Raw genomic sequence first — 25445 nt, 5'->3', positions numbered from 1 at the left:
GTTGACACTGCCTTTCACATCGGGCACACCATCGCTTTGCCCACCATCTTTCCGCCTCCGCATCCTTCTAGAGAGGAAGAGAGGCTCCACCGACTGGACCCAAAACGTGCGCTCTTTTTTTACTTGAACCGCACACAACAGTTCCGGTTGGATGACCAGCTCTTTGTTGACTACATTGGCTCCAAAAAAGGTCGGGCAGTACACAAGTGGACTATCTCCCGATGGGTCATCTTGTGTATTAAAGCCTGTTATTCTCTGGCTAAAAACGAAGCTCCATTGGGGCTGCACGCCCATTCCACCAGTGCGACTGCAGCCACTACAGCATAGTGACGGTGTGCCCCCCTGCAAGACTTCTGTTAGGCAGCTACATGGGCCTTGCTGCACACTTTTAGTAAGCACTACTGCATGAACAGCCAAGTCCGGAGAGACAGCTTCTTTGGCCGTTCTGTTCTCCGCGACTTCCTGGTGTGAGGTAAGGAAACTATCACTGTGTGTTTCTTTCAGATGAACAAGTTACTTACCTTCAGTAAGGATATATCTGAAAGAAACAGGTTAGTGTTAGATTCCTTACCTTAAAATATCCCCAGGCGTCAGACTGGATCCGATAAGTTTTCGTCAGCAGTAAGTACCCTTGCGCGTCGGTAGGCAGCGGCTCCGCGTCCGTCGTCATGATCGCCGGAATGACGTTGTCGGAGTACTTAGATGCCACCCTCGCGCGCTGACGTCAGTTCTTTTTTCCGCGCCAGCTAGCGCAGATCCAGGAAGAGCAGTAGTCTTAGTCATTTTTTGACTAACATTTTGATCTGTTTTGGATCTCTTTTTTCGAGTCGACTTCGACTCCTGGTGCCGTAGGGATGCCTGACTTCAAGCCATGCAACGCCTGTCACCGCCTGATGTCGGTGACCGACCCCCACCACCAGTGTCTCTACTGCCTCGGGGCCGACCATGACGACAAGTCGTGCCCCGACTGCCGGGCCTTGACCTCGAAAGCTAGACGGGAGCGGTCCCGTAAGCTACTCGAGATCCTGCAGTTGGCTCCATGCCGCTCAAGGTCCCGGTCGAGGAGGAAGTCGAGGGACCGGTCGCGGAGCCGTAGTCGTCGCTCGCCGAGTCATCACCACCACTCGTTGGGCACCAAGTCCTTCGGTAAGTCGAGGCATTCGAAAAAGAAGTAGAAGAGACGACATCGCTCTTCTGACTCCACTCGCGCAACGCCGCTGAGGGTTCGGGCGACACCGCCCCCACGGTGACGCCGGAGCTGCTGGCGCCGCTCCCAGGCCCATACCCTCCGGTCCCTGGCCTGCGTGCGACGCCGGAGGAGATACGTGATTTCCTCCTGGCCATGAGGACTCACTTCCCTCCGTCTAGGCCTGTCGGCTCGCCTTCGGGCCCTGCAGACCCGACTGGGGGCCCTAGCGGGCCGGCGGCTTCGGCACCGGCGCTGCAGGTCCCCGTGGAATCAAGGCCTGGATCCCAGTCGACGCCAGTTGACCTCACGACTCCTCCGTGGGCGCCGACCCCAATGGTGTTGCTCCCGGCGCCGTCCTCGGATAACGTCAGCCCCAGTTTCAGACCGGGTCCAACATCGGAACGGCGCCGCTCGGCAATTCTCCGGCGTCCATGGGTGAGGACTTCACCTACAACCCGGCTCCATCATTTCAGCAGGACACGGATGAGGGGGAGGACTGCGAGGGCTCTGAAGACCCTCTGGCACAGCAGTGCCAGTTGAGCCAGGACTGGGCAGATGAGCATAGGGAGGCCAGTGGTTTGGATACTTCGCCTGACACTGGATTAATCTCTCCTCCCTCCGTGACTACGGAGGAGGGTGCTACCTATGGTGTGGTGTTGCGCAGGGCAGCCAAGGCCTTGGCTCTTGAGCTCCCTGCTGCAGCCGTGAGGACTAAACACAGTGCCCCCCCCCCTGTGGTTCGTAACGTGGCCCGACGCCACCGCCCGGCTCCGGGCGACCCCAGCTTTCTGTCCGTGCACCCCACCCCGAGAGCCTAATGATCCAGGCCTATACATCCCAGACCGCATTCCCGACCGCTCCCCCGGATCGGGAATCCAAAAGGTTTGATCAATTCGGTAAGAAACTGTTCACCTCATTAAGTTTGGGGTTGCGGTCTATCAACTCCACTTGCCTTTTGGGCCGTCATACCCACTCTTTGTGGGATACGGTTGCAGACGTGCTGCCCCAGTGACCGGAGGAGGCCCGGGCGCGGCTCGTCCAAGCTCTTGCAGAGGGGCGGGATGCGGCACGTTACTCGATCAGGTGTGGACTGGATACCATGGACTCGCTGAGAAGGGCGATTTCCACCGCATTGGCGGTTCGCCGCCACGCCTGTCTGAGGTCCGCCAAGTTCTTGGGGGATGTCCAGGCCACGCTTATGGACATGCCCTTCGATGGCCGTCGCCTCTTTGGCGACAAAGCAGATAGTGCGCTTGAGCGTTTCAAGGACTCCAGTCCTTGGGCCTGTCGGGCCAGCGCCAGCAGACTTCTGCTTTTCGCCCCTTTCGTGGCCAAGGAAGGGGCATCCCCACACGTCCTGCCACCCACTGGCGTCGAATGGGCCTGAAAGGTCAGACTAGGAAGGCTTTGAGGCAGATGCTGCGGGAGTGGATGTGGACTGACCTTGCCGTTGTCCCCCGCCACCGCCACGGCGGTTACCACGTCCACTCCCGCAGCATCTGCCTCAAAGCCTTCTTAGCCTGACCTTTCAGGCCCATTCAATGCCAGTGGGGGGGCAGGGTCCGCCATCACCTCCTTCACTGGTGTACCATCACGTTGGACAGGTGGGTGCTGCAAATCGTTCGAAGGGGCTACTCCCTCTCCTTCGAGGTGACCGCTCCAGCCATGCCACAGCAGTACCACTGTATGCCAGGGGATCACTTGCAACTTCTGCAGGAGGAAGTTACGACCCTCTTGGCCAAGGGGGCCGTCGAGCTCATTCCAGGGCCAGAAGTAGGACGTGGTTGCTATTCCCACCACTTTCTGGTACCCAAGAGGCGCAAAGGAGGCCTACGCCCTATCAAGGACCTACGGAGCATCAACGGCTTCCTCCAGAAGGAGAAGTTCAAGATGCTGACTTTGGCTCAGGTCCTGGCTGCCCCAGACCCTGGAGACTGGATGGTGGCGTTGGACTTGCAGGACGCACATTTCCACATCCCCGTCCTGCCGTCCCACCAGCGCTACCTGCGGTTCATGGTAGGCCACGAGCACTTTCAGTTTACCGTGCTCCCTTTCGGCCTCACCAGTGCCCCTCGGGTGTTCACGAAAGTGATGGCGGTGGTCGCAGCTCATCTGCGCAGATCAGGGGTTTCAGTCTTCCCCTATCTCGACAACTGGTTGTTGAAGGCAGGCTCGCCCCAGACAGTCGTCTCCCACCTCCAGACTACTGCCGACCCCCTGCACCTGCTGGGGTTCTCCATCAACGTGCTGAAGTCGCACCTGTGCCCCTCTCAGAAGCTCCTTTTCATCGGAGCGGTTCTGGACTCCACGCAGTTTCGGGTTTATCCTCCCGAACCACGGGTTCGGGTTATTCAGGCTCTGATTCCGATCTTTCAGCCTTTATCCCGAGTTTCGGTCGGGTTGGCGTTGTGTCTCCTGGGGCTGATGGCCTCCTCCATCCTGCTGGTGCATCACGCCAGGTGGCGGATGCGGGCTCTGCAGTGTGACCTGAAGTTTCAGTGGGCACAGCATCAGGGCAACCTGTACGACCACATCCTGATCTCGGAGGGCACTGCGAGTCAGTTGCAGTGGTGACTTACGAACTGCGATTGGGTCAGCGGCAGATCCCTCTCCCTACCCCAACCGGAGCATGTAGTAGTGATGGATGCGTCCCTCTTGGGATGGGGGGGGGGGCACGTGGGAGAGGGGGAGATCAGAGGCCTCTGGTCTCCGGCGGAGTCCCGGCTCCATATCAACCTGATGGAGCTGCGGACGATCCGACTTGTACTGAAGGCATTCTTTCCCTCTGTCCGGGGAAGTGTAGTGCAGGTGTTCACGGACAACACCACCGCCATGTGGTACTGCAACAAACAAGGCGGGGTGGGGTCGTGGACCCTTTGTCAGGATGTTCTGCGCCTTTGGACATGGCTGGAACACCAGGGCGTCACCCTGGTGGTTCAACACCTGGCAGGTTCCCTGAACACCAGGGCGAACGAACTCAGCCGCCGGTGCATGATGGATCACGAATGGGGTCTGAACTTGGACATGGCGCAAGGTCTCTTTCAGCAGTGGGGAGAGCCTTGGTTAGATCTATTCGCCACCGAAGAGAACGCGCAATGTCATCAGTTCTGCGCTTTAGAATTTCCAAGGCGGCACTCGCTCGGAGACACTTTTCGTCACGGGTAGAGCTGCGGTCTGTTGTACGCCTTACCGCCTTTACCACTTCTGCCCAGAGTGCTGAAGAAGATCAGACGCGACCGGCCCCAAGTCATCCTTGTGGCTCCGGACTGCGCACGAAGGTACTGGTATCCGAGCTACTCAGCATGTCAGTCGCTCCCCCGATTCGTCTGCCTCTTCAGGAGGACCTTCTGTCGCAACAGCATGGGACGGTCCTCCACCCGAACTTGTCCAGCCACCACCTACATGCGTGGAGATTGAGCGGCGACAGTTTAGGCCATTTGGCTTGCCTCCTTAAGTCTGTGATGTGATTCTGGCAGCCAGGCTTCCCTCCACAAAATCGGTATACGCCTGCAGGTGGAACAAATGTGAGGCATGGTACACAGCAAAGGCTGTGGATCCACTTTCTGCCCCCCTTTCAGAGGTTCTCGTCTTCCTTCTTTCTCTTGCCCAGCAGGGCTCTGCTCTGGGCACTATCAAGGGCTATCTCTCTGCCATTGCCGCCTTCTTGAGGCCTCCTGATCAGCCTTCTCTTTTCAAGTCCCCTGTTGTAAATAGATTCTTGAAAGGCATCATCCACATGTTCCCTCTTGTTCCCTTCGTGATGCCTCAGTGGGACTTGAATCTTGTACTAACTTATCTGATGTGCGCTCCTCTTCGTCTTCTGACTCTTAAAACTGCATTTCTGGTGGCCATCAACTCTGCCAGGAGAGTGAGTGAGCTCCAGGCTCTGTCTTCGAATCCTCCTTTCCTCTCTGTCCATCCGGACAAAGTTGTTTTGAGAACTCGTCCTTCTTTCCTGCCCAAGGTGGTTACAGCCTTTCATATCAGGCAGTCCATCACCTTACCCACCTTCTTTCCGCCTCCGCATCCCTCGAAAGAGGAAGAGAGGCTCCACCGTCTGGACTCAAAACGTACGCTCTCCTTTTATCTAGACCGCACACCCTAGTTCCGGGTGGATGACCAGCTCTTTGTTGGTTACGTGGGCGCTAAGAAGGGATGGGCGGTGCACAAATGGACCAGCTCTCGGTGGGTCGTTTTGTGCATCAAGGTCTGTTACTCCTTGGCGAAAAAGGAGCCCCCTGTAGGGCTGCGGGTCGATCCACTCGGGTCACGTCGGCTACTACTGCCCTGGGTCGGGGAGTCCCCTTGCAGGACATCTGTCATGCAGCTTCGTGGGCCTCACTGCACACGTTCGCTAAGCACTACTGCCTGGACAACCAAGTCGGGAGAGGTGGCTTTTTCGGCCATTCCGTTCTCTGGGACTTTCTGGTGTGATCTTGGTTCGCAGACCTACCACCGGGGTTGGTATTGCTATCTGTTCTAAGGTAAGAAATCTAACACTAACCTGTTTCTTTCAGATGCACAAGTTACTTACCTTCGGTAACGATATATCTGTAAGAAACAGTAGTTAGTGTTAGATTCCTTACTGCCCCACCCATCCTCCCCGTTCTGCGAACCGATATCTAGGGTTAAGGTATCTCCCTTTGAGGGTCCTAGTTTCATGGCACCAGTGTTGTTTTCTTGCATTCCTGGCGTGGAAAGCTATGTACAGAACTGACCTTAGTGCGCGATGGCGGCGTGTAAGTACGACTACGTCATTCCGGCAATCATGACACCGATGACGGACGTGGAGCCACAGACGACACATACCGACGCGCAAGGGTACTGCTGACGAAAACTTTCCGGATCCAGTCTGACGCCTGGAGATATTCTAAGGTAAGGAATCTAACACTAACTACTGTTTCTTACAGATATATTTTTACCGAAGGTAAGTAACTTGTGCATCTGTAAGAAACATTAGTAGTTATAGATTCCTTAACTTCCCACCCATCCTCCCCGTTCTTCGAACTGATTTCTAGGGTTAAAGTCATCCCTTTCAGGGCCCTAGTTTTGTGGCACCAGTTGTCAGTATCTGGCATGGCTCGGCGTTTCTGGCGTGGAAAGTCGTGTACAGAACTGACATCAGCATGCAAGAGTGGCGTATAAGTAGCTGCCGCAACGTCATCTCAGCGACCACGACGTCAACGGTGGAAGCGGCGCAACATGACGCCACCTTCCGATGCGCAGGGGTACTGCTGATGAAAACTTTCCGGATCCAGTCTGACGCCTTGGGGTAATTCTAAGGTAAGGAATCTATCACTACTAATGTTTCTTACAGATATATCGTTACCGAAGGTAAGTAACTTGTTAGTTTGGAGGAGATTGACTGTTGAGACTTCATGTTGGCTTTGTAACTATCCAAAGGAAGACATTTGCCATATTGTCTGTACCTGCCAAGCACTAATAGTAAATCGGAAAGGACTGTTGAAACAGTACTTTATTAGAAACACCATGTGTACATTTTGGCACGGGTAAACTGTTGGAACAACTCTGGCAGAGCCATGTGTGTTCCAACTTCACAAGCACTACCATGCTTGCCTTAACCTCACATATGCGTGGTTATGGCACTGAATTGTCTAATTGCTGTCTGGCGGAAGCAGGACTGATTAGGAGAGGACGCAGTGAGGTAAGTGGGGCTCCGGCCCAGTGATAGAGGGGGTTTGTTTGTATGGTTTGGTGGTAGGGGGTAGTTTAGTTTTTAGGTTAGTGCTTGGGATGGGTTGTGTTTTAGGAGGGAGGGTGTAGTTTTAGATGTCAGGGAGGGGCCATTTTAGGGCTCAGGGCGGGGGAAAGTGATCGTAATACTTTTTAGGGCTTTGGGCGCATGTTAGTTTTTAGGGCTCTGGGGAGGTGGGGTAGTTTTTAGGGCTTAGGGAAGGGCGGGGTATTTTTTAGGAGCTCAAGTGGGGTCGAGGTAGTTTTTAGAGCTCAAGGGGAGGTTGCTGAACAGGACAGAGGGGGTAGTTTTAGGAGTCAGGGAGGGGACCGGAATTGGGAGTTCAGACTTACCTCTCAAGTTTTAACCACGGATATGTCTTTACCATACATGCCTTAACAATGCATAATTCGCTGTAAAGGCATGCGTGTTAAAGGCATGTTTGTGGTTAAGACTTGCGTTGTTGAGATGGCATGGAACCGGTATGCGTGGTTCCTTCACACAACCATCGGCAAGCAGTTATAGCCTGTCTTCAAGGGTAGGATGAGACGTTCTGTGGGAAATTCTTTAAGTTTATGTGCATTGCTGATTCAAAACTAGCATAGTTTGAGTCATATAGGAAATTCTGTCTATGACATTTGAATGGCGTGGGAGATGCTTCACGATCAGTTATCTACTCTGTGTTATGGAAGAACTGAAACAAAAAATCAAAGTATTATTCTCCTATATCAAACGTACTAGGATCACAGATATGTTTATTCCTGCAGTTTTATTTTTCATATTGTAGTGGTTTTAGTATGTGGAATTTAAGTCTAGGACAAGCACTTACCACTTTTGCTTGTGTATTTTGTACTAACTAACTAACTAACTAACTAACTATTTTTATTGCCAAGGGCTTTCTGTAGTTTGATCAGAGTTTTGACCTTTGAAACTAGACCAAATTAATTTTACCCTATTCTTTTTTTTATTAAGAATTTGTATCAGTGATCAAACTAAGTATGATTCATAATGTTCACTCCTTTTAAATTTGAACACACAAAGCACTTCTACTCAGTAGACTCTTTAAAGCTAGTTTGTTTTATATTCTGTAGTTTGGTAGTCTAAATAATTGCTTTAGTGCGAAGTTATGAAAGGTAGGATAAGCACATAGCACTTTAATCTGTGTATTTTGCACTAACTAGCCTTTTTATGGTAATACTGCAGTTTCTTGTTGTGTTGTTTTCTTGTGGATCTGTATCTGGGATTATTTCATAAATGAATTATAGTGCTCATTTCTTGCAAAAGCTTGAATGCACAAAGCACTGCTATCTAGTATTCTCGATTAGATAAAACTAGTATCCTGCTATTTCATGGTTGGTAGTTTAAGATTGGAAAATAAGCTAAGGACTAAGCACTTTATCTAGAGTACCTAAAATTAGACTACGGTATTACCTTGCCTCATAGAGGATTCATCTTTGCAATGCAATTGTGGAGATCTAAATCAAATATATCTTTTACTTGATTCTGATATCTGAAAGAGACATGTTCGTGATAGATTCCTACCTTAGAATATCCCCAGGCATCAGACTGGATCCGGAAAGTTTTGCTAGCAGTACCTCTGCGCGTCAGTAGGTGGTGTTGTGCGGCTCGTCGTCCGTCACTGGCGTCGTTAAGCGCCGAGATGATGTCACTGAGACTACTTAGGCGCCAGTCATGCACGCTGACGTCAGTTCTTTCTTTTTCCCCGCCAGTGAGCGCAGATCCGGTTGGAGCACGTACCTTAGTCACTTTTTTACTATCTTTTTTGGGACTTTTGTCTCTTGTTGGTCTTCTCTGGTGCGCGTAGGGATGCCTGGTTTTAAGTCCTGTGGGGCCTGCCGTCGCAATATGTCAGTGGCGGACCCCCACGACGTCTGTCTCTTCTGCCTGGAGCGCGACCACGACTCTTGGTCCTGTCTGGACTGTCGGGCCATGGCCCGAAAGCCTTGAGGGAGCGGCGCCGTAAGTTGCTTGAAGGTCGGCACTCCTCCCAGCGCCGTTTGCAGTTTAGGGGCCACTCTAGAGAACTCTCGCGGGGCCACCATCACCGCTCCTCGGGCTCCAAGTCTTCACCCTCGGATTCGGGTAGGAGACGACACAAAAAGAAGTCGAAGAAGCGTTGTCGCTCTCCGATCTCCCCCCGTCAGTCCCCGGATGCGGACGAGGGGGACAGGGGTTCCACCCCTGCGGCCCAGGCTCCCGAGCCTGGGAGTTCCGCTGCCTACCCGCCTTACCCGGGTCCGTCGGCGACTCCCGCACAGGTGCAAGACTTTCTTGCTGCCATGGACCGCATGTTTAGGCCTTGGGCTCCTACCGGTGCGCCTTTGGGCCCCGTGTCAGGATCCTGCTGGACCGTCGACTCCGCAGGATTCTGCGTCGTTGGCTCCGGCCACAGCGCCACGAGGTTCTACGTTATAGGCTCCGGCCCCAGCGCTACCCTCAGTTCCGCCTACGGCACCGCAGTGCATGCCGTTGGTTCCGCCTCTGCCCCGGTTCCCGGATGGTTTTGTCCCCGCCTGGGATCCGAATTTTGGACACGCGCCGGTTCAGCCCCGGCCGGGGCCGTTCCCGACGCCGTTTGTTCCTTCCCCGGTCCCTGCCCCGCCGCCGCGATCTGCACACGGGTGCGGTGGAGGACGACTGGGAGAGGTCCGAGGACCCTCTTGCTCATCAGTGTGACTCTGAGCAGGATTGGACAGACAACTTGGAGGAGTCTGGCGACCTCGAAGTCTCCTCTGATCCGGGGTTTGCCTCTTCCCCGCCCACTATGGAGGAAGGTGCCTCGTACACGGTGGTGCTCCGTCGGGCAGCTGAGGTCCTTAACCTCTAACTCCCTACGGTGGCCCTAAAGACTAATCTCCTCACTGAGGTGCTCCAGTCGGCGTCCACTTCATCAGAGCCACTGCTGCTATTTAACGACGCCCTCACTGACGTCTTGTTGGGCATTTGGTCACAGCCGGCCACAGGGGCCCCTGTGGATTAGAACGTTGCCAGGCGTCATCGCCCGGTGCCCTGTGACCCTGCCTTTCTGACCACTCATCCTATGCCTGAGAGTCTCGTCATTCAAGCTTCGTCGTCCCACCGTGCCTTTCCGACGGCTCCGCCGGACAAGGACTCCCAAAGGCTGGAGCAGTTCGGCAAGCGGTTGTTCTCCGCCAATTTGGGACTGCTGTCGGTGAACACCGCATGTCTGTTAGGCCGCTATTCCCTCGCAGTGTGGGATACCATTGCTCAGGTGTTACCTCAGTGCCCGGAAGAGGTCCAGGCTGTGCTGTCCCAGGCTGTGGCCGATGGTAAGTGTGGGAAGTTGGCCTGATATATGATGCTCACTAGTTCTAGTGATCACCTTGTATCAGTCCAAACAACCCTTATGGTGATTGGTTGTAAGTCAACCTTATATACCAGCTATCCTAATGGTAGCATGGACAAAGCAGTCTTAGGCTAAACTCTTTTGGCATGTGAAGCCAGCTGTTTTACCACAATATAACCCCTTGAATACCAGATGAAAGGACACCACACAGGTTGTTATGAAAATAAACAGTATATTTATTAATAACAACACCTCTGAGCTCTTTATGAGGTCAGAGGGCTAAGCACATGACAATCTCTTACGAAAAATACTACAAGTTGCACAAAATTACAATGGTACCCTAGGGGCACAACAAACCATATACTAAGTAAGTGGAATGTGAGAGTCGATAAAAGGAATGGAGCTGTCCAGAGGCTGTAGGATCGATGGGACCACGCTACACTAACTTCAGGTAAGTAATAGGAGGCCCACGGAACGCGTGTGCAGAGTGTGAACTCACACGCGAGATGCGTAACAACATCTATGGACAGTACAGTTCAAGTTAAAGGTAAGTACGGACAATCCTGACTAGTTAGGACAACAACGACTGTGGAACTGGACACTAGGACAGTTAGACTACCCTTGAGCACCAAAATGCTCTCGTTACCTCACCCACGGGCTGCGGGTGCATAGGTGCCAAAGTGTGTCGGGTTCTCGCGTTGAAGTCAATGGAGCCTGAAAGAAAAGATGCTGCAGGCGACCAGGAGGAAGATGTCCGGTGCGATCCAAGGGTGGATCGGTGAGGAAGAGGACCTGAAAGCAGAGGGGACAGTGTTCAAAGTCACTAGCCAGTGACCGGTGTGGAACCAGGAAGGAACCAGGTGCTGTCGTCGCGATCAGGTGAAGAGTGGACGCTTGACTCTGCAGCCACGTGGACCAGGAGGTGTCTTCGACGACCAGGATGGAGGCACGAGCTGTCCCACGCAGGCTCTCGCTGTCGGCGGTGTTGGATCCGGAATCGGCGTCAACAGGCCTTGGCAAAGGCAACCCACGCGGTGAGTGGAGAAAGCGTCTGGTGCGGACTAGGAGAGTCCGGGGTGCCCCTCTTTTGGGAGGGAGCAAGGGCCAGTCTGGAGCAACCAGACCAGCAGCAAAGATTCAAAGGTTCGTCGTCCAGGAGGCCACTAGCCAGCCGGCAAGTGACCAGACAACGCGTCGAGCAGCAAACAAGCAGAAGGGCCCCACGCAGATCTCATGGATGCTGGAGGGCTGATCTTCGGTGCAGGGGCTGTTCGGGGCTGGGGCTTCTCAGTCCCCAAAGCACTTGGTCGAGTTTACCTGGGGAGTCGTGCTGGAAGCGAAGTGCAGGTTCGTTCAAGATGGCCGGTCCCACGTGTCTCGTCGCACCCACGGGTCTCAGCTTTGCTGTAGATGTGAGTTGAGGTCGGAGAGGTCTGGGAATCCGGGTCTCGTTGGGCTCTGAAGTCTGGATCCTCGAGGGAAGACGACAAAGTGAAGCCGCTGGACGCTTGATGGTGCCTGCAGTTGCAGGGTGGACACTCCTTGCCCACAAGGGAGATTCTTCAGTCTTCTGTGGAGCAGAACGTCGAAGGCCAGAGTTTCTTCTTGTTGAATAGTTCAGGATAATCTAATCTGGAATGGGACCAGCTCCTACCTTTATTCTCCTAAAGGGGGCTGCACTACTGACTAGGTCCCTCCCCTGGGTGGGACCAGGAAGGGGGGTGGCTACACCCCCTATCCTTTGTCCGGTTTCCCGCATGAGCTGGGGCAGGGATTGCCCCAGCAACTGGTTTGAACCGGTGTATGCACAGGACACCTTGTGTGCCCCAGGCATGTCTCATTCCTTTCAGGCCTATCCTCCCCAATACACAAAATCCTGTCTGGGGTGGTGCTAGCACCTCCCAAGGCAGGAAACCCTTTGTCCAAGCCATCCTCGCTGGAAGGACTCCCAGCAGCAGGAGGTCAGACTTGTGTCTGTGGTGGCAGCATCCATTTTGTGATGCTGAGGCTCGAGTTAACTTTAACCGGGGTTCACAGTTACATACATGTCGTGTCCCTCTAGAAGGGTGGAATGCTACCCCCGTCGCCAGAATTGGCGAGGGGGTAGTATTCCAAATCGTATGACACCTTACTCTACATGTTTTGATAATGTTATACCAGAGTTAGCATTTAACCGCGAGGTTGATAATGCACTTAAGAGTATATGTAAATATATGGTAAAGGGACACGGACTATCCTGGAACTTGCTCTGTGGAAGCAAACAGCGGGAAACAATGAGCCACCCCCATTAAATTAGGGGCACCAAATTGGTTGGCAACTGCGTACTGAGCAACCCCTGTAAGTGTCAGTTTTATTTGCGCTAGGTTTTGTGGTGTTCCACGGTGGAGTGCTCTGCGGGTAATGTATTCAGTGTTAAAGTTGCTAAACTCCCTAATTAGGGTGGGTGCTTAATGGTTTGATTGCTTTCCAGCTTACCGACCAAGAGCAAAGATGTAAATATATGGTATAGCGTTATCATGGAACAGCTATTAGGACTTGGTTCCGCAAGCTGCAAACGGGCTCAGCTCATGCCAGAGCACCATCTCACATAATTCCAAGCACTCTGCCTTCAGGATTGATAAGGCCTGCCATAGGAGTGACTGATAGGAGGATATGTGTCCATTTTAAGGTTAGATATAGGTATACTATATCTATAGCAAAGGGTGATTACACCACCTTGCCCCAGCTGTCGTGCAGCCAGTTGTGTCAGTTTTATATGGCTAGCCAGGGGTGGCATAATACATGCTTCAGCCCCTGGTAGGCCCTGGGTACACCTATGCCCTGGGTACAGGACTGATAAGGTGGCCCAGTACCAATTGGTAAATGCACCTAAAGTACATGGTTGTCAATTTAGAGAGAGAACAGCTAGGCTGTGGGTCTGATTAGCAGGCCCACAGCCAGGGAAAGTCGTAAACCAGTGAAGCAAAAAGCAAAAATCTGGGGTGACCATAGGATTGCAGACCCCACTCTCCTACATAACCCCCCCCCAAACTTAGGGACATTAAACTAACCTTGACCAGGTGAGTCTTCCTGTTCTAAGTGGAAATACCTGGAGAGACCATCTGCATTGCCATGGTCAGTCCCTGGTCTGTGCTCCACTGTAAAGTCCATCCCCTGTAGGGAAATGGACCACCTAAGAAGTTTGGGGTTTTCACCCTTCATCTGATTTAGCCATAAGAGGGGCTTATGGTCGGTCTGAATCTTGAAGTGAGTTCCAAACAAGTATGGCCTCAACTTCTTCAGGGCCCAAACCACAGCAAAGGCCTCCCTCTCAATAGCTGACCCACGTTTCTCTCTAGGGGTCAGCCTTCTGCTTATAAAAGCAATGGGCTGGTCATGACCATCAATATTCAGTTGAGAAAGAACAGCTCCCACACCCAACTCAGATGCATCTGTTTGGACAATGAAGGTTTTGGAGTAGTCAGGACTCTTGAGAATAGGTGCAGTACACATGGCCTGCTTTAGGTCATCAAATGCCTTCTGACAGCTAACTGTCCACTGGACTTTCTTTGGCATTTTCTTGCTTGTCAAGTCATTAAGTGGTGTCACAATGGACCCATAATTTTTGACAAATTCCTATAGTAACCAGACAGGCCCAAGAAAACTCTGACCTGTGTCTGGGTGGTTGGAGGAGCCCAGTCCTTTATGGCCTGTATCTTGCTCGCCAATGTTTGAACCTGGCCTCCACCCACAAGGTGGCCCAGGTACACAACCTGACTCTGCCCTATCTGGCACTTAGTAGCCTTGATAGTGAGGCCTGCCTTTTGCAGGGCCTCCAAAACTTTCCTCAGGTGGATCAGGTGATCCTCCCAGGTGGAGCTAAAGACAGCAATATCATCTAGATATGCTGCACAGAAGTCATCCAACCCAGTAAGAACTTTTCAAGTCAAAATAACTTTATTTCGATTCCATATAGAAATCATAAAAGTGTGCATTAAAACATTTTCTTAAAAGACATAGCAATTAATACATCATAAGATCACAATAAATGTTTACAAAGAATCACAAGTACAGGTTTTTAGAGCTAATTTCCATCAACACTCAGTATCTGTTTCTAATCACCAAAGCTGATCTAATAAAATTTAAAACAGCATTACAAATATTTGCAGTTGACAGAGATACTAAAAGGTCATAAGCTTCTTTATAGTAACACGTTCCAAATGATACCAATAATGGTTTGATGAAAATATTTCTTGGAACCTTATATAAAGTACAAAAAAGGAGAAGGTGGAGAGTATTTTGCGAAACCCTATTATTGCAAGGGCAACAGGGTAATTTCTCCCACCAACCCCCCTGCTTTGGAAATGCAAACAAAAAGTGTAAAGTGCCAAGGCGAAATCTTGTAAGATAAAAACGCCATTGCGTGTTCATGATATATGACAAATAGAATGGGCAGACTAGTTTTCCCCGTACACGTAGTACCCGATCATTTGTATTTAAAGAACCTAGATTAACACTATAGGCATTTTTAATAATTTCCTTAGCATCCTTACTAAGCATTTCAGGATTTACAAACATGTAACCCAGACCTATTTTATAAAAAGTCTCTCTGACATATCGTAGCCACGGGATTTGGGTATAGTGGTCAAGTTTGAGGCAGTCTTGAATAATATCTTTTGTTAGTTTCAGTTCTTCAGATCGCCAAACTTTAGACCATAATGTTAGAGGTGCAACGTGAATAATATTGCTTATAAACTCTACTCCAACTTCTTCGTGGCAAAAGGTGTTGGATGTGCCCAAAGGTACGGATAATAAACGTTTTAGAAACTTATTTTCCATAATTTGTATTTTTTTACAGCCTTGTGATCCCCAAACCCCTGCACCATAAGTCAAGGCAGAAACACACTTAGCTTTATATAACGATGTAATTTCAGCTACACGTCGCTGGCCCAATTTGCTGGCGAAACGAAAAAGAGCTTCAATTGACTGTGTAACCTTCTGAACCCGGGCTGTCAACAAAGGTTCCCAATTCAGTTTTTTGTTTAAAAGGTTACCTAGGTAACAGAAATTATCCACTTTCTCAATAGTAGCATCCCTAACAATATATTTCCGCATTTTGACATTTTTTTGACCACAAGTCATGGCAAAGGATTTAGTAAAATTGACACCTAGGTCTAGTTTACCCATAAACATATCAAAAGCATTTAGACAAATCTGCATGCTGTTAGGGGTGAGTGCCATTAAAACAGTGTCATCTGCATAAGACAACATTGGGATTCTTTTACCATTTATCTTTGGGAAGTCAGCAGCTGTTTCTAATAAGAAGCCCTCTAAACCATTCGTGTAGAACGTGGTTCACCAACCTTTGAAAAGTGGCAGGTGCATTTTTCAAACCAAAGGGCATCACCACAAATTGGTAATGACCTCCTGGGGTAGAAAATGCTGTTTTGGCCTTGGCATCCTCAGCTAACCTGATCTGCCAATAACCAGCTGTTAGGTCAAATGTACTTAAGAAAGTTGCAGAAGCCAACTTGTCTATCAGTTCATCTGCCCTAGGTATTGGATGGGCATCTGTCTTAGTGACAGCATTGAGACCCCTGTAGTCTACACAAAACCTCATCTCTCTCTTACCATCCTGGGTGTGAGGTTTAGGCACTAGAACTACAGGACTAGCCCAAGGGCTCTCTGAGGGTTCAATGACTCCCAATTCCAACATCTTTTGGACTTCTTTCTTTATGCAGTCCCTGGCGTGGTCAGGTTGCCTGTAGATTTTACTCTTGACAGGCAGACTGGCACCAGTGTCCACCTCATGGGTGCACCAGTTTGTCTGACTGGGGGTCAGTGAAAACATTTGCCTGAAGGATTGAAGAACCTGTTTACAATCCTCTTGTTGATGAGCAGAGAGGCTGTCAGAAAAGACTACACCATCTACTGACCCATCATCAGGGTTCTGAGTGAGCAGGTCTGGGAGAGGGTCACTCTCTTCCTCCTGCCCCTCATCTGTGGCCATGAGCAAGCCCATGTCCTCCCTGTTGACAAATGCTTTGAGCCTGTTTACATGAAGCACCCTGTGGGGGCTCCTGGGAGTTCCCATGTCCACCAAGTAGGTGACCTCTCCCTTTTGCTCAATGATGGTATGGGGTCCAGACCATTTGTCTTGGAGAGCTGTTGGGGCCACTGGCTCCAACACCCACACCTTCTGTCCTGCATGATACACAGTTAGGACAGCCTTTTGGTCATGCCAAGCTTTTTGAAGTTCCTGGCTGGACTCAAGGTTTTTAGATGCCTTCTCCATGTACTCTGCCATCCTGGAGCGGAGACCAAGTACATAGTCCACTATGTCAAGTTTAGGCTTTTTGAGAGGTAACTCCCATCCTTCCTTCACCAGACATAGGGGTCCTCTTACAGGATACCCAAACAGAAGCTCAAAGGGCTGTAACCAACCCCCTTCTGTGGGACCTCTCTGTAAGCAAACAGGAGGCAGGGTAAAAGGATGTCCCATCTTCGCCTGAGCTTTTCAGGTAACCCTTTTATCATCCCTTTGAGGTTCTTGTTGAATCTCTCAACAAGCCCATTGCACTGTGGGTGATAGGGTGTGGTGAATTTATAATTGACACCACATTCCTTCCACATTGCAGTCAAGTATCCTGACATGAAGTTTGCACCTCTGTCAGAGACAACCTCCTTAGGAAACCCCACTCTGGAGAAAACTCCAAGTAGGGCCCTGGCCACAACAGGAGCTGTAGTGGTCCTAAGGGAAATAGCTTCTGGATACCTGGTGGCATGATCCACTACCACCAGTATAAATCTGTGCCCAGATGCTGTTGGGGGGTCCATTGGTCCAACAATGTCAATCCCCACTCTTTCAAAGGGAACCCCCACCACAGGTAGTGGTATAAGGGGGGCCTTTGTTGTGCCACCTGATGTGCCACTGGCTTGGCAGGTGACACATGAGCGACAAAACTCTTTAGTGTCTTCAGACATATGAGGCCAGTGAAAGTGTGGGGCAAGCCTGTCCCAAGTCTTGTTCTGGCCTAAGTGACCTGCAAGGGGAATCTAATGGGCTAAGGTGATAAGGAAACCTCTAAGAGACAATGGGATGACCAGCCTCCTGGTAGCACCAGGCTTGGGGTCTCTTACCTCAGAGTATAGGAGTCCATCTTCCCAATAAACCTTATGGGCACTTGTAGCATTCCCTGCAGCCTCAGCAGCAGCCTGCTGTCTGAGGGGTTCAAGAGAGGAACAATCTAATTGGGCCTGCCTCAAGTCTGCCCTGGAAGGTCCCCCTGTCCCAGGAAACTCAACCTGATCAGGTTCAAGCTCTTCTAGGACAGTTCCTTCTGGGGTCTCTGGGTCAGCCTCCTGAGAGGGCTGATCCTCAACCTGAGGCAGGGGGGAAGGCTCTGCCTTAACCCTACCATTCCTTCTCTTGGATAGTGTCTGGTCCATTCTTCCAGGATCCAGCACTTGTTCAGCTGGGCATTTCTTGGCCTGTGACCTAGTCACAGCAAGGACATGTGAGGAGAGACCTAGCATTTCTACATGAGTCCTGTACTCCACATCTGACCACAGTGAGGATTCCAAATCATTGCCCAAAAGACAATCTACTGGGAGGTCTGAACTAACTACAACCCTTTTGAGGCCAGTTACCCCTCCCCAGGAGAAATTAACAACTGCCATACTGTGATTGGTAGTGACATTGCTAGCATTGGTCACTAGGTAATCTGAACCTAGCATGATCTGGTCAGGGTCCACAAATGTTGGTGTCACCATGGTGACACTGGCACATGTGTCCCTGTAGGCCTGAGCCAATTTTCCATTTATTAAAGGCGTTTGTCTGTATTTGCCCAGAGTACTACGACTTACAGTAGGGGTCATATCCATGTCCCCAGTACAAACAAGAACTGCCTGAGTAGGAATTCTGACTAAATCAGACCCCACCTCAGTTCCCAGGGTTAACCCAACTATAGCCTTGGGAGGTACACTACCACTACTAACTGTACTAGGGGGCACAGGTGTCTTAGGGACAGTAGTGGTAGGAGTTTGGCCTTTCTCGGTGCACTCACTAAACCAGTGAGTCTTACTTTTATAGTATTGGCACCATGGTTTCTTAGGACCATCATTCTTTTTCTTTTGGGAAGTTTGGGGCCCACCCTCCTTAGGTTGTTGGGGCCCTGTTGAAGACTTCTGGTCATTTTGCTTATTCTCATTACCCTTCTGGTCTGCTTTCTTCTGGCCACCACCCTGGTTCTGGTTCTGCTGCTTGACCCTTGTCCTGACCCATCTGTCTGCCTTCTTTCCCAATTCTTGGGGAGAGGTCAGATCTGAGTCAATCAAGTGCTGATGCAACAACTGGTTCTGACAATTATTTAAGATTTCCTCTCTCATAATTAGATTATACAATCCTGTGTAATCAGTAACTTTACTTCCCAGTAACCAGCCCTCCAGAGCCTTAGTGGCACAATCAACAAAGTCAGTCCAATCTTGAGCCTGAGTTTTCTGGGTATCCCTGAACATTAACCTGTACTGTTCAGTGGTTAAGCCAAACCCATCAATCAGAGCAGTTTTCAAGACTTGGTAATAATTAGCATCCTCATCTCTAACAGCGAGGAGCTTGTCTCTACCTTTACCTTCAAAGGAGAGCCACAATATAGCTGCCCACTGACTCTGGGGTACCTGCTGTACTTTGCAGGCTTTCTCCAAAGCAGTTATCCACTTGTGGATATCATCTCCTGTCTTATAGAAGGGCACTATTTTACTCAGGTGTCTATTATCAAAACTCCTGTCTCTATCCCTAGGGATATTGCTGCCACCAGTGGGGACTACCCCACTCAACTGTTGCTCCCTAGCAAAGGCAAGCTTCTCTTTGGCCAGGGCAAGTTCTTCCCTCTGGATCCTCAGATTAGCTTCCTTTATCTTTGCCTCATGCTCTCTCCTCTGAGGGGAAGTCATCCTCCTCTGAGCAGAGGCATGAGAGGCACGAAAGTGCACAGATTTAATGGAGTCCCTAGAATGAGACCTATCTCTTCTAACTCCATAGTTAGGCCTGCTCAGGGTCAGCACTGGGGGTCCCCCAGATCCTTCCCTATGTAGGTCTAAGTTGGCCCTGGTTAGTCTGCTGACTACCTCAGGACCTTTGTCTGCCTCATCCCCAGAGGTGTCCCCTTCTTCCTCCTCCTCCTCTACATTCTCTGTTTCAGGGAGATCTGGATCACCAAGGGTACCTTCTAAGGCTGGCATGCTCCCATCTGTGTTAGAAGCCTTTCTAGCATCATATGTCTCTAAGAGACCTAACAGAAAGGGAGTGGTAGGGTTAGAACCCTGTTTCAATTTCCTGGAGGTACACAATTGTCTCATCTCCTGGAAACTGAGAGCTGCATATCTGGAAAGGACCTCTGGAGGGTCACTAACCACTAGGGGAGTCTCTGAAGACTCTCCATGGGTAGACATGCTTTCTAGTGAGGTGCAAGTGATGCACTTACCTACACTATGGGTTTTCCTACTGATCCCTTGCTAAGAGTTGTAGTCAGGGTGTGCTAGGCCCTTTCTACTACAACAGCTGGTTCAGTAGAACTCAGAGTATTTCTAAGCTTGTTATATGTACCTAGAGTACCTTATGTGATCTTTCAAATGATATTTCAAGATTATACGTGGTAAAAACAACAGCAAGCTCAAATCCCAACCGCTGCACACCAATGTGAGAAGTTGGCCTGATATATGATGCGCACTAGTTCTAGTGATCACCTTGTATCAGTCCAAACAACCCTTATGGTGATTGGTTGTAAGTCAACCTTATAGACCAGCTATCCTAATGGTAGCATGGACAAAGCAGTCTTAGGCTAAACTCTTTTGGCATGTGAAGCCAGCTGTTTTACCACAATATAACCCCTTGAATACCAGATGAAAGGACACCACACAGGTTGGTATGAAAATAAACAGTATATTTATTAATAACAACACCTGTGAGCTCTTTATGAGGTCAGAGGGCTAAGCACATGACAATTTCTTACGAAATATACTACAAGTTGCACAAAATTACAATGGTACCCTAGGGGCACGACAAACCATATACTAAGTAAGTGGAATGTGAGAGTCGATAAAAGGAATGGAGCTGTCCAGAGGCTGTAGGATCGATGGGACCACGCTACACTAACTTCAGGTAAGTAATAGGAGGCCCACGGAACGCGTGTGCAGAGTGTGAACTCACACGCGAGATGCGTAACAACGTCTATGGACAGTACAGTTCAAGTTAAAGGTAAGTACGGACAATCCTGACTTGTTAGGACAACGACTGTGGAACTGGACACTAGGACAGTTAGACTACCCTTGAGCACCGAAATGCTCTTGTTACCTCACCCACGGGCTGCGGGTGCATAGGTGCCAAAGTGTGTCGGGTTCTCGCGTTGAAGTGAATGGAGCCTGAAAGAAAAGATGCTGCAGGCGACCAGGAGGAAGATGTCCGGTGCGATCCAAGGGTGGAACGGTGAAGAAGAGGACCTGAAAGCAGAGGGGACAGTGTTCAAAGTCACTAGCCAGTGACCGGTGTGGAACCAGGAAGGAACCAGGTGCTGTCGCCGCGATCAGGTGAAGAGTGGACGCTTGACTCTGCAGCCACGTGGACCAGGAGGTGTCTTCGACGACCAGGATGGAGGCACGAGCTGTCCCACGCAGGCTCTCGCTGTCGGCGGTGTTGGATCCGGAATCGGCGTCAACAGGCCTTGGCAAAGGCAACCCACGCGGTGAGTGGAGAAAGTGTCTGGTGCGGACTAGGAGAGTCCGGGGTGCCCCTCTTTTGGGAGGGAGCAAGTGCCAGTCTGGAGCAACCAGACCAGCAGCAAAGATTCAAAGGTTCGTCGTCTAGGAGGCCACTAGCCAGCCGGCAAGTGACCAGACAACGCGTCGAGCAGCAAACAAGCAGAAGGGCCCCACGCAGATCTCGTGGATGCTGGAGGGCTGATCTTCGGTGTAGGGGCTGCTCGGGGCTGGGGCTTCTCAGTCCCCAAAGCACTTGGTCGAGTTTACCTCGGGAGTCGTGCTGGAAGCGAAGTGCAGGTTTGTTCAAGATGGCCGGTCCCACGTGTCTCGTCGCACCGGCGGGTCTCATCTTTGCTGTAGATGTGAGTTGAGGTCGGAGAGGTCTGGGAATCCGGGTCTCGTCGGGCTCTGAAGTCTGGATCCTCGAGGGAAGACGACAAAGTGAAGCCGCTGGACGCTTTATGGTGCCTGCAGTTGCAGGGTGGACACTCCTTGCCCACAAGGGAGATTCTTCAGTCTTCTGTGGAGCAGAACGTCGGAGGCCAGAGTTTCTTCTTGTTGAATAGTTCAGGATAATCTAATCTGGAATGAGACCAGCTCCTACCTTTATTCTCCTAAAGGGGGCTGCACTACTGACTAGGTCCCTCCCCTGGGTGGGACCAGGAAGGGGGGTGACTACACCCCCTATCCTTTGTCCGGGTTCCCGCCAGAGCTGGGGCAGGGATGCCCCAGCAACTGGTTTGAACCGGTGTATGCACAGGACACCTTGTGTGCCCCAGGCATGTCTCATTCCTTTCAGGCCTATCCTCCCCAATACACAAAATCCTGTCTGGGGTGGTGCTAGCACCTCCCAAGGCAGGAAACCCTTTGTCGAAGCCATCCTCGCTGGAAGGACTCCCAGCAGCAGGAGGTCAGACTTGTGTCTGTGGTGGCAGCATCCATTTTGTGATGCTGAGGCTCGAGTTAACTTTAACCGGGGTTCACAGTTACATACATGTCGTGTCCCTCTAGAAGGGTGGAATGCTACCCCCGTCGCCAGAATTGGCGAGGGGGTAGTATTCCAAATCGTATGGTTAGCAGGCCCACAGCCAGGGAAAGTCGTAAACCAGTGAAGCAAAAATCTGGGGTGACCATAGGATTGCAGACCCCACTATCCTACAGTAAGGATGAGGCTAAATTCGCCATTCGTTGTGGCTTAGACACCCTTGGTAGGGCAATTTCAACAACTGTGGCGCTTCGTCGCCACGCCTGGTTGAGAACTACCGGGTTCTCCCCGGACGTCCAGAGCTCGCTCATGGTCATGCCCTTTGACGGCACTCGCCTGTTTGGTGATAAGGCCGACAGTGCGCTGGAGCGTTTTAAGGACTTGGGCCTTTCTGCCGCGTGCCCAGACTGCGTCTACTTTTCATTCCTTTCGTGGCCATGGAAGGGGCTCCCCTGCCCGCTTGTTCAATCAAAAGCCTGCGCAGGCCCAACCTCAGTGTGGCCGTGGGCGTGAAGGTCGCCAGGGCAATTTCAACGACTGTGGGGGCCGGTGTGAGGGTCAGTCCACCTCCATCTCCGCCCCCCTCGAAACCTTCCTAGTCTGAGTTTAGGGACGCACCCCATGCCGGTGGGCGGCAGGATTCAACATCACCTCCCCCATTGGCGTTGTCACCTCTGACAGGTGGGTCCTGCAACTCGTCCCGAGGTGTTACTCCCTCCCCTATGAGTCTGTGCCCCTGGCCATGCCACCTCAGTTCCACCGCATGACGGGGGATTACTTTGCGCTTCTCCAACAGGAAATTGTGGCCCTCTTGGCCAAGGGGGCCATTGAGCGCGTCCTTGGGCCAGAAGTAGGATGTGGTTGTTATTCCCACTACTTTCTGGTCCCCAAGAAGGACAAAGGGGGATTGCCCCATCTTGGACCTCAGGGACGTCAATCGCTTCCTCCTGAAGGAGAAGTTCAAGATGTTGACTGCCCTCAACTGGCTCGATGGCAGATCCCTCTCCCTTCCCCAAACGGATCACACAGTGGTGATGGATGTGTCCCTCCTGATATGGGGAGGGCACTTGGGGGAAGGCGGAGATCAGAGGTCTCCGGCGGAGTCCCGGCTCCATATCAACCTTTTGGAGCTTTGGGCCTTCCGACTTGCACTGAAAGCATTCCTTCCCTCTGTCGGGGAAAGTGTGGTGCAGGTGTTCACGGACAACACCACCGCCATGTGGAATTGCAACAAACAGGGCGGGGTGGGGTCCTGGACCCTATGTCAGGAGGCTCTGTGCCTCTGGACATGGCTGGAACATCAAGGCATTACCTTAGTTTTTCAACACCTGGCAGGTTCTCTGAACGCCAGGGTGGACGAACTCAGCCTCCGTTGCTTGATGGATCACGAATGGCGTCTGAACTCGGACATGGTGCAAGGTCTCTTTCTGCAGTGGGGAGAGCCTTGGTTAGATCTGTTCGCTACCAAAGAGAACACGCAATGTCATCAGTTCTGCGCGTTGGAATTTCCAAGGCGGCACTCGCTCTGTGACGCTTTTCGTCACGAGTGGAGTTGTGGTCTATTGTACGCCTTTCCGCCTATACCTCTTCTGCCCAGAGTGCTGAAGAATATTCGACGCGACCGGGCCCAGGTTATCCTTGTGGCTCCGGATTGGGCGCGAAGATACTGGTATCCCGAGCTACTCAGCATGGCGATCGATCCCCCAATTCGACTGCCCTTCAGGAGGATCTTTTGTCGCAGCAGCAGGGGACGGTCCTCCACCCAAACTTGTCCAGCCTCCACCTCCATGTGTGGAGATTGAGCAGCGACAGTTGACGGCTCTCGATCTTCCTCCCGAAGTATGTGATGTCATTCTGGCAGCCAGGCGTCCCCCCTCTAAAACGGTATACGCCTGCAGGTGGAACAAGTTTGTGGCATGGTGCACAGCTAAGTCTATGGATCCCCTTTCTGCCCCTCTTTCGGAAGTCCTGTTGTTCCTTCTTTCTTTGGCCCAGCAGGGCTCTGCTCTGGGCACCATCAAAGGTTATCTTTGCGCCGTCTCCGCCTTCCTACGGCTTCCAGATCAGCCTTCTCTTTTTAAGTCCCCAGTTGTTAACCGTTTTCTGAAAGGCATTATACACACATTTCCTCCCGTGCCGTTCATCATGCCCCAATGGGACTTAAACCTTGTCTTGACATATCTGATGTGCGCTTCCTTCGAGCCCCTTCATAACTGTCCTTTGTGTCTTCTTACTTTCAAGACGGCTTTCCTGGTGGCTGTCACCTCTGCCAGAAGAGTGAGTGAGCTCCGTATCGAGCAGACCATCACTTTGCCCACCTTCTTTCTGCCTCAGCATCCTTCAAAAGAGGCTCCATCGTCTGGACCCAAAATGTGCACTCTCATTCTACCTGAGCCGCACACAACAGTTTCGGTAAATGACCAGCTCTTTGTTGGCTACGTGGGCGCTAAAAAAGGTAGGGCCGTGCACAAATGGACCATTTCTGGGTGGATCGTTCTCTGCATCAAGGCCTGTTACTGTTTGGCTAAGAAGGAGCCTCCTGTGGGGCTGCATGCCCATTCCACCAGTACAACGGCAGCCACTACTGCCTTGGGACGCAGCGTTCCCCTGCAGGACATTTATCAGGCAGCTAAGTGGACCTCGCTGCACACATTTACCAAACATTACTGCCTTGACATTCAGGTTCGGAGAGACGGCTTCTTTGGCCGGTCTGTTCTCCATGACTTTCTGGTGTAATCTTATTCGCAGACCCTCCACCGGGGTTGGTATTGCTGGATATCTATTCCAAGGTAAGAAATCTATCACTAACGTGTCTCTTTCAGATGCACAACTTACTACGTGTGTAACGATATATCTGTAAGAGACATTAGTTAGTGATAGATTCCTTACCGCCCCACCCATCCTCTCTGTTCTACGAACTGATTACTAGGGTTAAGGACATCCCTTCAGGGCCCTAGTTTCTTGGCACCAGTAGTCCGTTTCTTGCATGGCTCTGCTTTTCTGGCGCGGAAAGTCGTGTACAGAACTGACGTCAGCGCGCTAAGTAGTCTCCTTTTTGTCATCTCGGCGCGTACGACGCCAGAGACGCACGCGGAGCCGCACAACGCCACTTACTGACGCACAGAGGTACTAGCTAGCAAAACTTTCCGGATGTACTGCTAGCAAAACTTTCTGGATCCAGTCTGACGTCTGGGATATTCTAAGGTAAGGAATCTATCACTAACTATTGTCTCTTACAGATATATCGTTACACAAGTAGTAACTTCTGTTTCTGGCCTAATCATGTATTTCATTAAGAAATGTTAGCACATGATTAATGATTTATGTTAATATCTCTCCTTTCTTTCTTGGGTAATGGGTAAGGTGCTTAAAAGGTGCTTAAACTTGTCAAAAACTGGTATAGCAAAAGAATAATTTTATTTTGATAATATTTTAAGTTTTAATTAACTGAACAGTAAAGCCTTACTAACTTAAATACAGTGGCGCTCCTTTGAGAGCATTTTGTTGTTGAATA

General features: G+C 51.0%; 1 protein-coding gene across 2 annotated transcripts in view; it reads left to right on the top strand.

The window, feature by feature from the left end:
* VPS13D (vacuolar protein sorting 13 homolog D) overlaps positions 1–25445 on the top strand; it is a 2979414-nt gene that overhangs the window by 1845490 nt on the left and 1108479 nt on the right. The gene's annotated exons all lie outside the window — the stretch shown is intronic.

The sequence above is a fragment of the Lissotriton helveticus genome, chromosome 5_1, assembly GCF_964261635.1.
Source record: "Lissotriton helveticus chromosome 5_1, aLisHel1.1, whole genome shotgun sequence".
Lineage (NCBI taxonomy): Eukaryota > Metazoa > Chordata > Amphibia > Caudata > Salamandridae > Lissotriton > Lissotriton helveticus.
The sequence above is the reverse complement of the archived record's forward strand: the minus strand, read 5'-3'. Positions and strand labels throughout refer to the sequence as shown.